General features: G+C 48.4%; 1 protein-coding gene across 12 annotated transcripts in view; it reads left to right on the top strand.

Moving 5' to 3' along the window:
- Positions 1-1,289: 1,289 nt before the first annotated feature.
- CHD6 (chromodomain helicase DNA binding protein 6) overlaps positions 1,290-16,549 on the top strand; it is a 203,331-nt gene continuing 188,071 nt past the window's right edge. For 6 of the 12 annotated variants that reach the window (XM_024105115.3, XM_005295436.5, XM_042854957.2 and 3 more), the window contains exon 1: positions 1,292-1,407. The gene's annotated coding sequence lies outside the window, so the exon portion shown is untranslated. Of the gene's footprint in view, positions 1,408-16,549 lie in introns of all 12 variants that reach the window. The other 6 variants (XR_010592225.1, XM_065565660.1, XM_008168146.4 and 3 more) reach the window with 5 other exon arrangements.

Raw genomic sequence — 16,549 nt, forward strand, 5'->3', positions numbered from 1 at the left:
TGTAGTGGCTACCAGGAACTGCAGGCTGCAGCAGCTCCCAGGAGGTGGGGGGCCAGAGGAACTAATGTGGTATTTAAGATCACAGAGGGGCTGAGTGAAAAACTGCTGCATCTCATGAGAACAAGGAGGTGAAAAGAAGGTGAAAAGACAGGAGGCCAGAAGACCCGTCTGCCATCTCCAACCTGTTCTGCTGGGCCAGGTTATCGCAGACTCTGGCACACCCTGTTCGAAAGACCCCTGCAGTACATCTGATCACTGTAGGGGGTCAAGGGCAGAACCTAACCCTTATGTTTGTTGTTGTCACTTCTCTCGTGGAAGGCAGGATTTCACAGCACTCTGAGTGGCGCTTGATAAGATTTCATCACTCTGCAGCTGAGTACTTTGGACCATCCCTGCAACAAGTCTAACAAAGAGCAGTGCCCTAGTTGGAGTATGTTTGCAGAAAGAGATGGAGGCTCTGAGAGCCTTTGGCCTTCTATATCATGCTTCTTATTTCTACCTTTTTTACAGCATAAATTAAGGTTCCAAGGAACCTAAGTGCTGTTTTAGTTACATGCATTTGCCCCATAAGTGGCTGGCCCCCTATTAAATACCAGGGGTAAATAAATCAATTAGAAAATAAAGGGCTCCGTTTACATTTTATTAACTCCCATTGCAGACACCAGGCGATAGGTATTTTGTGGGGAAGCAGCACGGGTTAGAGGTGGTACCTAGCAGTTTAACATCCAAGAGCTGCAGCCCCAGGCAACTGGCATCCCTGCCTGTGCCCTGCTTTCTCCTCCTCTCCCGCGGCGAGCGAGGATGCACTGCAAAGCCCTGCACATTCCAGCTTTACACATTGTGTTTTTGTGCAGGAAATTTCACATCCGGGAAATGAAAGGCGAGCAAAGACGTGGAATGCAAAGGGGAGAGGTTTTTTTTATTTTTCTGGTTGGAGCAAGTAAAACCCCCCTTGATTGGAGGATGCAATGGAAATTCGGGGTTGCCCCCCGCCTCAAGCCCCGGGAACTTGCAGCCGCCGTTGCCCTGTGCAGCAGAGCTGGAAGCCGAGAGGGGGCGAGAAGCAGCGCCGAGGGGGGCAGGGGCTGCAGAGCCGGGTGGCTCGAGGGGCTGAGGGCGGGGTGGGGGGGCTGCACGGCCCCGGCCCAGCCAATCCCAGCAGCGATCACATCAATGCAAATAGGAGCACAATGGAGCTAGCAATAAGCGCGCTGCAGCCAAGCTTGAGAGGGGATGCGCGTGGCTGACGGGCAAGCCGGCCAATGGCAGGCGGGCGGGCCGGCCAGGGGCCAGTGGCGACGGAGCGGGGGCGGGCCGGGCCAGGCTAGGCTGCGCGCGCGGGGCGGCTGGCTAAACTTCACCAAATAATAGCTGGCTGGGCTTTGGCTGCTGCAGGAGCCATTTTAGGTAAGTTCTGCGCCCAACTTCGGCTGCGGCGGCTGCCCGGCGCTGCTGGGGCCGGCCTGGGCGCGGGGCGCCGTCCGATGAATGAACTCGGCGGCCGGGGCCCGCGCGGGGCCGGTGGCGGGGGGGGCGGCCCGGCCATGGCGGGGACTCCGTCCTTGGGCTGCGGCCCGGCCCGACGGGTCACACCTGTGGGGACGGCGCGGCCCGGCGCGTTGCGGGCGCTCCCCGGGGCCGGGCTCCCCGCGGGCAGGGGCTGTTCCCCTCCCCCCGGCCGCGGTTGCTGTGAGGGGGCGGGACCGTCTGCCCCGGAGAAGTTGTGGCCCGCGTCCAGCGCTCCGCCCTCTCGCCGCCCCCGGCCCGCCGCCCGGGACCGTTCCTGGCCGGAGCTGGGTCGAGCTTGCGGGGGCAGCCCGCCCTCCTGCCGCGGAGCTTTGCGTGCTCACCTGCGCGCTGCCCGCGGGCCGCCAGGTGCGGGCATCCCTTGCTGGCCGTTTGGGGGGGCTGCAATACTCCGGCAGTGTGCGGGCCCGACGTGTGCCCCTGCGAGTGCTCCTCGCACCCACGGGGGCTCTGTGGCTGGCATAGTGCGATGTGAAACCAGCCTGATACCATGGCACTGGGCAGTACCTCCAAAGTGAGCCCGTTTGTAATGACACGGGGCACTGCGGGCCCGGATGGCATCATACAGAACATCGGAGCCAGTGACGAACCATTGCCACTGTGAGCCAGTAACCCCCAAAGGAAGTATGCTACAGTTGGAGGTGAAGCCAGGTGGTGTCCAGAGTCAGTGCAGTCTTATGTAAAGTATCCGCTGTGGTTGTCTGTATGGGTCTAGGGCAACTGATGGGATTTAGGTATCAGAGGGGTAGCTGTGTTAGTCTGAATCTGTAAAAAGCAACAGAGGGTCCTGTGGCACCTTTAAGACTAACATCTTGCATCTGAAGAAGTGAGGTTCTTACCCACGAAAGCTTATGCTCCCAATACTTCTGTTAGTCTTAAAGGTGCCACAGGACCCTCTGTTGCTTTTGATGGGATTTAGGATCTTTGTTTACCAACGAGTAGTTAGAAATCAGATATGCTACCAGATGTTGGGTACCATGCTGCCTGAGTAGGATGGTGAAGAGGGCTGCCTTGAACATATGTATGGATTCTACACACTCCTATGGCAAAGCTATTTAATAGCTGTGTCAGAAGAGGATCGATGGTGCAGCATTTCTGGCTGTCTAGTCTGTATTTTGGTTAGAATTATAGCAAAGTAAATTCATAATTAAGTTTTTAAACTTTAAGGCTAGCAGACAAACCCCTTCAAAGGCTAGGGTACCATCTTTAAGGGCTTCCTGCCAACTGACCTATGGCAAGCAAGGTCATCTTCCACCTTGTATTGATTAGGAGAAATAAATGAATGCTATTAAGGAGCAACCCTTCCTACAGAACCATCTAATCTGTTCTGCCTCTCTTGCTGTATGCAAAGCAGACACAAATCTATTGTGACATTGCAGCCATGTCACAATAGAATGGCATCACTGGCACATTAGAGTCCCATCTCATTCATGCTGCAGTCATCTGAGGGTTAGCTAGCAGTTATGTTACAAAGCTTTAATCCTAATCATTTTGATGATTGCTTTGTGGAATTATCTGTATCCTTACCAGTGACTTTACTGATCATCAGAATAGATTTCTTAGTGTTGATCAGTAGGATTCTTAGGGTAAACGTTCTGAGAAGTCAGCAAGAGACAGACAAACAATATAGAGATGAAGACAAATCATCAGCTGATATCACTGGCTAGTGGCACACTTAACAGCTAAGGTTTTCTCTGTTTATCAATTTACTTTCCTGACTATTGCGCTAAACTCACAGTAAAGTTAGTAGCTGAGGAGGATGAGTACACAGACTCTTTGTAGGTGCACAGGGAGCTGGTCTTGCTGGGACGGCTGCTGGCCTTTGATGTGGGAGATCCTTTTACTAACTTTGGTATGGAAAGTGCTCGGTTTATTTCTTGAGTGAGTTGAGACACTTCTTGCAAAAACAGTCTCCTCCTTCCCCTCACCTCCTCTTTAGGAAGCATGGCAGATGCTTTCTGGGGCTAAAGAATGTTGGGTTCCTATTATTAGGTCAGTAGAGTAGAGTAGCAGAACATATTGAATGGTGATCCATAAGGGTTAGATTATCCCATGCATCTATATAGAAGGCTCTGATTCCTTTCTCTGTAACTGCTGGCCTCATTGAAATGGTGTCTTTGGGAATGGCCTGACTGTTAGAGTAGTATTCCCAGACTGGCTCTCATTTCAAAGCCTTTCATTTACAGGTTTACAGATGCTTGGCAGGTGGCCCTGCTCATATTGCTGAATTGTCAGTGTCAGGTTGGTTAGAATATAGCCAAATGAGAGGGAAAGTTGAGCAGTGCTCATGTGATCTCACTGCAGCACGTTAACATTGTTCCCACAATCCTATCCATGTTATAGGTAGGAAAGCAGCTGCTCCAGTGCTGTCTTTGGTCTCTTGTTTACTTCATTCAGGTGGCATCTCTGTCATGCTCTTCTCCAGAGGGGAATTAATTTTGGACCACCCAGCATCATAAATGCTTCAGACTTTATGCTTTTGCACAAGAAATAAATTCCTCTTGGAGAAAATTGGCTAGTTCACTTATAGAGTGGTTTGAGCATTGGCCTACTCAACCCAGGGTTGTGAGCTCAATCCTTGAGGGGGCCACTTAGGGATCTGGAGCAAAAAAAAAAAAAAAAATCACTTATAGATGATACCCCTTCTGCTCTAGTTCTGTTTGGAGCTGCCATACCCAGGTGTCCTCCTCACTGACTTGGTAGAGAAATTATTGTTCTTCCAGTACTGACTCTTAATACTGTCTTCTCTTTAGTTTTGAGACGTTAAAAGTTAAATAAATTTGAGTAAATGAGCAACCTTTTAAAATCACCTGCTAAGGAAAGGTCAGCAACTCCCTCTGGGGTCTTGGATGTGTCACTTGAATAATCTGTGCCTTAGTTTCCCCTTCTGTGAGGGGTGTGTGTGCACATAGCAGAGATGTGTTGAAAGTTAATGAATGATGTCTCTATAACAGTTTGAAGGTGTAAAGTATGATGATATAGTATGCAATATTATTAGGATTACATCCCAGCAAAACATCTGTGGACACCTTTATGTCAGGGGTCGGCAACCTTCGGCACGCGGCCCATCAGAGTAATCCACTGGCAGGCCGCGAGACATTTTGTGTACATTGACTGTCCGCAGGCACAGACCCCTGCAGCTCCCATTGGCTGGGAACGGCAAACCGCGGCCAATGGGAGCTGCGGGCGGCCATGCCTGTGGATGGTCAATGTAAACAAAATGTCTTGCGGCCTGCCAGTGGATTACTCTGATGGGCTGCGTGCTGAAGGTTGCCAACTCCTGCCTTGTATAGTGGCATTTAAAATGTTGCAAAATAAAAAGTAATATTTTAAACTGACTGACAGTGCAAGCTTGGTTCTTCACTCATTGGGATCTGCGGACAATGTCTTGAAACTGTTGCTGTCTTTTTTTCTTAACATCCAAAGAATATAAACACAGCCATGGATTGCACTATTTCTCAGAAAGTAGGCGTTTGTTTTCAGGGGTCACTGCACCTGCATTAACAATTAACTAGCTTGACCCTCTGAAATTAGCAAACTTTTTGCACCATTTTTCTGTGGTGTGTGACTAAAGTATGTCCTTTTTGGAGGGTGTCATTAAGCTTTGTCACCATCTATTTCGGTGTGTTGTTATAGCAGTTTGCTAGGTGGAGAGAACTGTGCCTTATTTAACTAGTTACATTAACCCTTCTTTCCATTCTCTCTTATATATCAGAATTAGGAAGTTGGCCCTTTCTGTGCTACCAGTCTCTATTAGTAGTTCGTTTCAGTAGTTTTCTGGGCCCTTTGTCAATGTTGCTAGATCCAATAATGCATATCTTTTTGCGATCCACTGATTTTTAGTGACTCAGTGAATTGTCGGTGTTCAGAAATGGAGGAGATGTTCCTTATGTTGCACTATTGCATCTCTGAATGAGAAACCAACACCTAAATTTCTTTCCCTAGAATTGTGGTTTCATAATTTTTAAGATTAATATCTCGAGGGAGTCTTAATATTTTCTCCATAATAACTTCTCCAGGGACATAAAGTTTTACAGGTAGATGATGCAAAGTATTTTATTTAATGGTGTCTTATTTTTAAAGTCATTTGCTCATGCAAACTAACTCATTTTAAAGAGGCTAGCAGCTAAACTTTTGGCCTTGCAGAGCAGCGAGACTGTTGGCTCAGGGGCTTTTGTGCTTTTGTATGAACTTGTGGCGTTCTGGCCTGAGTTCTTGGAGATAAGAGCTAGTATCTTGCACATCGATTTGCTCTTGAAAAGGAGAGAGGGAAGGATTGATCAGGCTCCTGTTCCTGGTGATCCATTAATAAAGGAATGTGGATTTGGTGTGTTGAGTACAGGGAAAGCAGGCAGGTTTCTAAGACATTCTCTGAAGTTGTCTTAAAGGAACACTGCTGAGTCCTGTGAGCCCTAAACTTAGATTCTGTCCAGAGGTCAACAGAACCTTACAGGAATAGAAGAGATTTTTAATTATTACTTTAATTAAGAATGAAAGCTCTTTTTGCTTTCAGGGAAGTAGATTTTTAACCCTCCACTGAAATGTTTGAAAGGCAAATACTGCAGCATTGTGCTACCAGGTGGAAGCAGAGATAGAGCTGCTGCCAGGAAGTGGAAGTGCCCAGTGTCCAAGCTGGGTGAAGTGCAGAAAGCAAACTCCACAAAGGGAGTAACTTGTGGGCGTTTAGTAACAACCACACATGGATACAACGGTGGCTTATTTCGATTTAAGACACCTCAAAAAATATTCCTCTAGGTACCTTGATAAATAATAGAAAATCAGAGTTATCTTTTCCCCCAAAGCGATGGTACTGTACACTAGATATTATTGCAATCTGTTAGTATATTGGTGGTTGCCCCAAGGTCCCGATTGGCATGGGGGTCCCAGTGTGCTAAATCTCTACAGGCTCCTGGGGATAGACAATGCCTGCCCTAAAGAGTTTGCAGTGGAATTTCTAAATGGCTAACTGAGTGAGAGACTTGGGGACAATCTTGCTGACATTCTTTTCTAACAATGAGTCTTCAGAGATATAACGCTGTCCTCGGGAGCCAAAAAATCTTACCGCGTTATAGGTGAAACCGCGTTATATTGAACTTGCTTTGATCTGCCGGAGTGCGCAGCCCCGCCCCTCCGGAGCACTGCTTTTCCGTGTTATATCAGAGTTCGTGTTATATCCGGTCACGTTATATCAGGGTAGCGGTGTACAGAAAACTTGTGTGTGTAAGCTCATGATATAAAAAGACCTCCAAAATCAAAAAATCCCAGATTCCCCTAATATTTCAGGCTGGTAGAATATTTTCTTTCTATGTATCCAGGACAATGCATCCGACGATCAGAATCTTCCCTTATATGGGATTATCTAGCATGCAGTCTAGCAATCGGACAGTATGCGGCTATTATTATTTATTTAATATTGATGTTGTGGTTGTGCCCAGAGGAACTGCCTTCAACTCTGCTCTTGGGTTTTAATGCTCAAGACAGGCACTTGATGGTCAGGTAGGAGAATGTTTCCTGGGGGCTATTCCAGCAGGTTTGTGAGCTCCCTGGGAAGTCAGTGAGAATTGAGGGTACTGTGCCTTTGGTAGGAGGCATACCTCACCTGTTGGGATTGAGCCCCAAAAGCTTCAAGGAGAGGTAGGCACTTGAATGACATTATTAGTTAATAGCATCTAGGGATGTTCACCCCTTCACCACTGTAAGGCCCCTTTCCATGGAGGAAGTGATGCAGTTGGTCGTTGTGCTTCAGCCAGAAGCTGTTTCCTTACTGCTTGGGGAGTTGTATTATTGCCTCTAGACTAGAGAATACCTGGTTTGCAATGGGTGTAAACCACACTGTGAAACCAGGAATAATGGGAGGAGCAAACCTGCCTAGCCGTTCTAAATATGGAGGCTAGTGAGGGGTCTGAGTTCAATAATGTGTGTGGAGAAGGCTGCACACCAATGGAGTTTGTTTTTAATCAATGTGCTGTTTCTAAAAGTTGTGCAGAGCGGCCACTAGTCCCAGTTTATGTTCCTAGTGTGAGTACGTGCAACGTTCAGGTTGCACAGCCAACCATAAGCATCTCACGGTGGCGTTATCTGGTCCCTGCTGCATGCAAGTTGTATTTGCCATTCTTATCTCTCGTTCTTTGTGTACTTCAATTTATTTTTGTTGATATTTAGTATATTACAGTTGCTGTAGGATTCCTAATTTCCACAGTCTGCCTTTCTCCCTAGCTTTGACTGCACAGTCTTATTGTTGCATTAACAGTTTTTAGCTTTTAATTTTTATTTTTTTATTTTTTTTTAATTCTGTGATGTTAAGATGTAACCCTCTCCAGCCAGTAGCTCGCTGGGAGGGATGGACTCGGATGGGGCCAGAGGCTGGAACTCTCTCGGATGTCTACCTTGAGACAGCTCTCAGCCAGGTTGGGATTACAGAACAGCAGCTTCTTGAGTCACTTTTGGGTGGCTGCATCCTTGCCACGTAAACGTCTTTTTCCAGATGGAAGTGAGGAATGTATGAGGGTATAGCAAATTTCCGAGACCCCCCCCCCCCCAAAAGTCCTGAGAGTTTTGGAGCCCAATTTGCTCAAGTTAAAAAAACAACCAACCAACCCAGCCAATGACTCTTCGGACTGAGCCCAGACTGGGAAAGCTTCACTCCAAAGGAGAGTTGTTCTGAGTGTCCAAAATGGACATGCAATGGAAGCTTCCATACTGGGAGCACTACTAGCACAATGCAGACATCTCTGCTTATTCTAGAGGGTGCTAGACTCCTCCAGCAAAAGAGAAGAAAGTAGAGCGGGACAGTAGATTAAGTCTGGAATGGACCATTAGATCATCTGGTCTGACCTGCTTCTATATCCTAGTTAAAAATGTGTCTTATTTCCAATTTGCTAGATAAGTGAGTGTGAGGCAGCTGCCCTGGGATATGCTGTGAGGGGACATGGGGCAGGTGTGCTGGGACACCACTCTAGCTCAGGAGAAAACACTGTGACACAAACAGGGAGGGGGTGTGGGTGTGTGTGGTGGTGAGATGTTAAAGAAAAAAAACACCCTAACTTGAGAGGGTCTCTTGGAAATTTTGGGTGCCTTATCTTTGGTGCCTGACTTGAGACACCTTGGATCAGACTCTGAAGTGGTGAGCACTCCCAGCTCCTGCTGAAGTTGATGGGAACCTCCCTGAATTTTAGACTCAAGGTGTCTATAGTTGGGCACCCAAAACCAGTGGCTACTTTCAAGAATTTTGACACGTGTATTTATTAAAAACCTACATTTGACATGAGGATTCAGGAAGCAAATTGTCCTTTGTTGTATTAAACCTCTCTCTTCGCAAGCCATGGAGGAAACTGAAAAATTGGGGTTGGTCACTCACTCTCATTTACACAGGAGGTTCTATGGCCTCTCCTCCACTTGTGTGTGCCCATTTGAATGAATATACACAATGAGCTCACTTTAAAAACTATTTATGGTATCAGCATAACAATGTGACTGGTTCCAGGTGTGTTCCCCTTATTACATATTGACAGTTTTGCTCAAACAGGTAGTCTCTCTGAAACCAGAGTGAATTTCTTAAGTACAGCCACTAGGCACACACAAACCCACACAATGTACATTCCATCCCAAAATGAGGCCAGCACTAAGTTCTGGGTGAAGTTTTACCTGCCCAGAAGTCAGGAAATTCCAAGTGATAGTTCTTACAAGAACTCTTAACTCTGCTCTTTGCACATACATAAGTCGTTAAGGTTAACCCTACCTACAGAAATAAACATCAGTGCTTTGCTACTTATGAGGAGTTAGCACTTCTATTCCTATGGAAACCATAGCCTTGAGTTTCCTGGCTTTTGTGCATATAAACACCTGAAACATAATGCTGAATTAACGTTGGTTTTAAATTTAATGTTCTTGGTTTTTTTTACAAAATAAAATAGTGATTAAGTGCATTGTGTGTATTTGTTAAACACCCGAGAAGAGAGAAGAATGGAGTTCTTTCTGAGATTCCCAGGTAACTGTCTGGATTCAATACTCAGTGCTCGCTTAAGCCAGGAAGGAAAATACGGTATCTGTGTGTACAGTGTGCTGCTCTTTTTTTAGTTTCTCTTTTAAAGATTTAGAAAACCTACATTTCTTATTGATCTGTCTTGGTTCCTGTGTGGTGCCCTTCACGGGGGGGGGGTATTTGAGCACTTCCCAGAATGCATGTATGAGGACATGAAGCCATATATGTTTCACTCTCCCTGCTCCAGCCAGTCAGGCCTGGCGCTGTTTGTTCTTGGTATGGTGTTATTGTGGGCAGGCTGACGGGAGCAGCGCTCGCAGTTAGCTGTGAAGACACTGAGGTTTGTGGTCACCCTGATCTTTCGATAGACAGTTACAGATTCGTGGGCCAGTCATCGAGAAAATATTTCCTACACACATACAAGCCTAGTTCTTGAGGGCAATGGTTACCTCGCTTCACTGGAATGTAGCTGGCTTGGCTACTCTTGGAGGTAGCTTGGGCCAGTTCCATGAAGTGTTTGGGAGATGAGGACTGAGCTCTTGAATTTGCCCTGGTATCCCACAGGAAGCCAGCATATAAAGTGGCTTTCTGCTGCCTGTGGTGCTGTGCGGATGGCTGCATGTTTAATTAAATGTAGCTTTTTCAAGGATGGTGGTTTCATACCCAGGTGTAACGGATTACAGTAATGAGGCCTGCAGGCTCTGAGTGCTATGCCTAAGTCTGACAGCTGCCCAGAGCACTGCACTCTCCCTCCTATCTCTGGAAAGGGAGTTCTGTGGCTGTGCGTCCAGTTGCTTTATGAAATGCAGGCAGACACTGGGGCTGCAAGCTCCCTTGCTGAGCTGAGGGTGATGTTAGAGAGGTGCTAAGCTCTTAGTGCTTCACTCTCCCCACCAGCCTCTCCTTGATTTTCCTGGCTTCAGTTGCCGCTCTTTATCCAGTCACTGTTCATGGAGATGGTGCTGCTCGTGTCTGATATGAAGGGGGATGGTCATCTGAGCATGGCCAGCCAATAGTCCTTGCTGTCCTGAAGTCACTGGGGACATCAAATAGATGAGAGCCACATGGGGGAGAGGATGGATCCCAGTGAGATGAGGGCTGGGGTAATGGAGCAACAGGGGACCATCTTGACTGGGTGAGGCCTGAGGGGAGCCATGGAAGCCATCTTGGTTCGATCCTGCTAAGCCTGTCCCATCTCCGAGTGGGATGTGCCAAGGACTTGTGGTTGAGATGCTGGGCAAAGAGATCTGGGCAAGTCACTGTACCTCTCTGGGTGTCATTCCCCATTTGTAAAATGGGGATAACTTGTCTGCCCCCCACCCCAGGGCTGTGGGGAGGGGGGATGCTATGGTGATGGGAACCACAGAGCATCTAAATAGAGGTTGTCAATGACTAGTGCTGCCTGCCCACTCCTCTTGCACTGATTAGCAGGAGCTGGTCAGATGGCTGTCTGTTCACCTCTGGGAGCCTGTGGACTGGCTGCAGGTGTCTCTAATGATCAGTATTCTAAGTGGTAACTGGCATTACCTGTGGATGTTTCTGCCACATACGCTTTGGATTGGGGGGGGGTGAGGTGTTGGGATGAGTTGTGGGGTTCCCCCTGCATCCAAAGCATGGCCAGTGTGCTGTGCACCTCTTAGCTCCCAGGAGAGGCACAGCAATGCTGCAGCGGAGAGGAATGTGAGGGCATAATGCTTCCTGTTGAGGGATTCAGGGCTTGCAATGGGCTAGGTTCTGTTGGAAAGGGGATTCTGTAAAAATGGCCTCTTAGGGCTCCATGTTTATCATCCCTTTGTCACTAGCTGCAGATCACATGTGCTCGGTTTTATGATTGAAAAGATGTACACCCCCCCCCCCCCGGTTCTGCATACTTCCCAAGTAATGAAAGTACTGCAGTCACCCTTTCTCCAGTAATGAAAGTACTGCAGTCTGCCTTTGTGACACCTGTGCATTCCCATTAGCCTTCCTTGGGTTTGTACAGGTCTCACCAACTGGAACTTGGGCATCTTCAACAGAATTAGTTGCCAAGGAATCCAGCTGCCTCTCCTGGAGCAGCGTTGTTGGCTCTGCAGGTCTGACAGGAGTTAAAAGCAGTAAAACTTTACTTTAATAAAGTCATCTGACTTTGATGCACATTGGGGCAGGTCTAGAGTAAGAAGGGGCTGCTTCTCAGTAACCACTCTTCAGAACATTTCACTTATCTCTTCAAAGGTTTGAAGTGCTGTGATAGGTGCCTATCCAGAGCTCTTAGTGTGTAGCCCACACATTACAAATTACAACCTAAACATACACACAGGCCTGCCCACGAATGTGCGCCCCGACCCACACCTTCCTCAACAGCCTGAACAAGCTTTGCAGAGTGCTTGGAAGGATGAGACAATAAGGGGAGTGGGGGAGAGGTTCCAAAATGAAGGATTCCTGCCGTCCAGACAGCAACCTGCTAGCAGTACCCTCTGTTTGGTAGCGAGGGACACCAGCTCAAGTGACTCTTAAAACATGCTAGAATACGTGACACACAGAGGCATGAGGACAGTTGCCACAGAGCATTTCCTCACAGCATTTCTGGCTGCAGGGATTCTCTCCCAATGGTTCCAGGATGTTCCAGTGCTTGTGGGATGAGAACAGTAAGAACTCTTCCCAAAGAGTAACTTCAAAAATCAGTTCGGAGCCCCTGGAAGTGTGGGTTTGGCCGGGAAGTGCCTTGCCAGCGAGATGGCTGGGTCCCTAGCAGGCCTACAGGGTGAAGGATTATATGGTAGGATAACGTTATTGCCCGAGGGGTGGAAACATCACTTCTGAGGGGCTGCAATGGCTGCAGCTGGAGATGGGAACCATTGCTCCGTGAAGGGCACTTGTTAAACCCAGGGGACAATAGATTTTACTTCAATGTTCTCAACTGCCCATGTTTCTAGAGAGCCTCAGGGGCAGGCTGAGTGCTCCAATGTGAGGCTCTGGGCACAGAGCAGCTGCTGCCATCTTGGATTAATCCTTCCGTGCTAGCTTCTCTTCATCTCATGTTTTTTTTTGTTTTACCTAGTACAAGGGAGGCTAAAAAGCAGCAGAGAGTCAGGAAGCCCCTCAAACATGGCACAGACTGTGGTACATCTATGTAAGATTGACTATTTCAAATCCTGGGTCTCTACAGTGGTTGCCTGCCCCTCTGCTGTCACATGGACAGTATGCCTGGTAATGAATGTCATCAGGCTGTGTGGTGTCTGTGAGCTACACCCCCAGTAGGGGGAAGCATGAATAGCACCGCCAGAACAGGCTCCTGGAGAAAAGCTACCCAAGTTAGACAAAGCACCTCCCTGAGTGCAGGAGAGGGAACGAAGTGGGCTCCCTGTCCTGGGAGCCAGGTGTGCAGGTGGATGCAGAGGGCGTGGGGCCATAGTGCTGCTGCCACCTGTCTCCTTATTTGGGGTGGCTAGTGCCATGGCAGGTGTCCTTGTGTTTCTGGCATCGTCATAACTTTTCCTGCCTCCTCTAACCCCCAAATTCCTGCATGTGAGCCTATACGTATAATTCTGCTCAGGGCTGAAATTTAATGTCCAGGCTATAATCTAGGCCCCTGGGAACAGGAGCTTACAGTGGCAGCATTGACCCTGCCTTGCATAAAGTGCCCTCACTTCTCAAGGCTACTTTAACCTGGCTTATCAATAACAATTCAAAATGCACAGCACACATTCTGCAGATAACATACTGTGTGCGCAAAGCACATTGCCCCATCATAAGAGTATGCAGCATAGAGCCCAGAGAGGTACAGGGGAGGAGAACGGAGAGAGTGCTCTTAGAAAGAATTCCTCCTGCAGTTCCACTGTGCGAGTCTCTGGTGTGTAGTGCACTCCACAAAAGCAGAACAAGGCTTGTACTCACTATGCTGTCTGTACTGCAGTGACACATCAGAGAGCAGGGTTCCTATTTTGCTAGGCACTGTGTACACATCTAACAGAAAGAATGTCTCTGCCCTGCAGAGTTTACAATCTAAAAACCAGCTAAATGGCCTTAATGTAGACCGATTTAAAGGCTGTCTGCCATGATCAGCTTGTGCAACCTGGTAAATATTTACTAGAGGAGAATCTGGGCAGTAAAATATGGAATAACTATTTCTGTGATTCACTTGTGGGGGTAAGGTCATCCCTATCCAGATCTCCCAGCAGGGGTTGCACTCTTCTGCAGTGTCAGAGACAGGCAGGATACTGATGTCTATAGCCAAGAATCTCAATGCATGCTAGAAACGTTAGTTCAATTCTTCAGCCTCCCATGAGGTAAGGTATTTTTATCCCCATTTTACAGATGAGGGAATTGAGGAACAGAGGGTGCTTCTCCCCTGCTGTGCTTTGTTGCGTCATTTATTGTGGAAACTGGGTGCTGAGTGCAGCCACATGAGAATTTTCTCCTTTCTGACACCTGACATCCGGTGTACTGAGTGGACGATAGGACCTGGGAGGGGAGGGCCAACATTTTCAAAAGTGGCCTGTGATTTGGGGTGTTCCAGTCTGTGGGTGCCCAACTTGGGACATGTAATGCTTGATTTTTTTTCAGAGGTGCTGTGCCCTTGACTAATAATCTTCAGGGGAGCTGCAGGTGCTCAGCACCTCTGGAAAGCATGTGTCTCAAGTGGAAAACTTTGGTCTAAGTAACATACATAAGACCACACACTGAATTCGTGGTGGAGATGGAAATAGAAGTCAAGACACCTAAGTTTGCTCCCTGCTTCAGCAGGAGTGTGGCATTGCTGTCCAACCTCTCAGGTTAAAGCTCAGGGTTGTGCATCAGGCCAGCAGAAATACAATCCTTTTCCTTTCAAACAACAACAAAATGTTGTTGTCACTCTATTTTGTGATAAAGCTGTATCAAAAGTAGCTGAAGTTTGAAGGTTGAATTGTGGCTATTATTGTCCCTCCATAGGGAGTGGAGCCTTTGTGGAGTGTGAGGAAAATGGATTTAAGTAATTGTAATTTGAAGTAATGGTCGATTGAAACTAGTAATACCGCACGTGCTCAGTAAACCATCTTGAGTATGTCTACATTGCAACGAAAAACCTGTGGCACTGGGTGTTGGATCCTGGGTCAAATGACTCAGGTTTGGGTTTATGGGATTAAAATTTGCAGTATAGATGTTCTGGCTTTGACTGGAGCCTGGGCGCCAGCCTGAATCCGAATGTTTACACTGCAGTTTTTAGTCCTGTGGCCTAAGCCCTGCAAGGCCGGGTCAGCTGACCTGGCCAGACAAGGCTGTGCTGTGGGTCTTACTGCAGTGTAATTGTTACCTTGTGGTTCTGTTCTGAAAAGTGACAACATGGCACTGTGGGGCTCCACATTCATTATGACTCCCAGTCAGATTTCCTGGGTGTACAAAAGGGGCTTTACCAGCAAGCTCTGTAAACTCCACTGAGGGTCTGCGATCCAAGCTGAATACTGTCCTGCTTGTGCACCATTGCCAGTAATAAAGGTTCTCTGAGCTGAATGATGCTGTTGGTGACACCTGGGCAAGGCCTTCAGTGGGGTTGTGCCGGTGGCCCAGAGGTTGGAGTTCATTTAACATTTCCCACGATGCATGAGCTGGAAAGTCTCTAGAGCTGTTGATGCTGCAGGGATGACAGCAGTTAAAAGCAGCATACAATTATTTATTGGGTAGCTAGCATTGCAGCTCTGCCCCAGTATACCCAGGCAGCAGATCTGTGCAGTAAGGAGGTGTTGTTTTTACAGACAACTCAGAGTGGAAAGGCACTTCAAACCTGGGAAGCTGTGCTTTGTGGGAGACTGCATATGTGTGCGTGCATGGGTATCCTGGCAAGAATGCTGTCACCCTACACAGCTTGCCCTGAGCCTGCTTCCTAACCTAGCCCCTCCCGACCCTTTGTGCTTTATGAGCGCATTAGTGCCCATGCTGACTCTGACTTCTGGCTCAGAGTGCCCTAGCCCCTGAACCTGGGAGCAGTGTTCCCTCTAACAAAATTTATTCTGCACATGGATGTAAAAAATTATGTGCATCAATATGGAGGTGATGTGTGGTGGGGGTGGGGCTGAGGGGTTTGGAGTGTGGGCGGGGGCTCAGGGCTGGGGCAGAGGATTGGAGTGTGGGGGGATGCGGGTTTTGGGGTGCGGGAGGGGGCTCAGGGCTAGGGCAGAGGGTTGGTTGCAGGGAGTGAGGGCTCTGGCTAGGGGTGCAGGCTCTGGGGTGGGTCTGGGTCTGAGGGGTTTGGGGTGCAGACTGCCCCAGGGCTGCAGTGGGGAGAGAGGACTCCCCACCCACCCCTCAGCCCACTGCTGGGTGAGAGGCGCCTCTCCCTGGCCGTGGCAAATCTGGCAGGGTTGGGGCAGGGGCTCCCCTCTCCTGCCTGCCTTGTGGCTGCGCAACTTACCGGGAACTTAGCTTGGAAGGGCTCTTCCTTCTCCATGTCTGCAGCACCTACCCCCTGCTGGCATGGGGAGGCCTCTGGGCTCTCTGGGACACAAGCCCCAGGCGCTCAAAGCAGCTGATTGGGGTGTGGATTCCCAGGACAATGAGGAGAAGGTGGAAATCAGGGTCCAGGCTTCTCTTTGGCTGTCTTATCTTGGCAGGTGAGCTGGTCATTCTCTGGCTCCCTATCCAAGGAGCTCCAATTTCACTTTCACCAGCTCCTAGCACATTCCACAGCCCTGCTGCCTTCATGGAGGTCCTGTGTAGGTCCTATAAATGCTGTGCCAGGGCATGTGTTAATGGCATGGTCACAGAAGTGGGTGCTCCCAAGATGTTCTGCCCTCCCACTGCATGCAGGAAGTTTCTATCTTTGCAAGAGTCAGCTACAATTTGTATATTTAAAAAAAAAAAAAAAAAAAAAATTAAAGGTAGGAAATGAGATGCTAAAATCACCCATATCTGGGAATGTGGACTTACTGTCTGCAGAGGGTGCATGCGTTTCTCTTCTGCTCCCCCAGGGAAAGCTCTGCAAGGTTCGACCTGAGTGCAGCTGCGGCCTTCCCTCCCACTTAAAGGCAGTGTGGATTGGGGGGCAGCAGCCTGTAACCAGGGCCGGCTCCAGACACCAGCGGAGGAAGC

The sequence above is a fragment of the Chrysemys picta genome, chromosome 13 (genome assembly GCF_011386835.1).
Source record: "Chrysemys picta bellii isolate R12L10 chromosome 13, ASM1138683v2, whole genome shotgun sequence".
In the NCBI taxonomy this organism is placed as follows: Eukaryota; Metazoa; Chordata; order Testudines; family Emydidae; genus Chrysemys; species Chrysemys picta.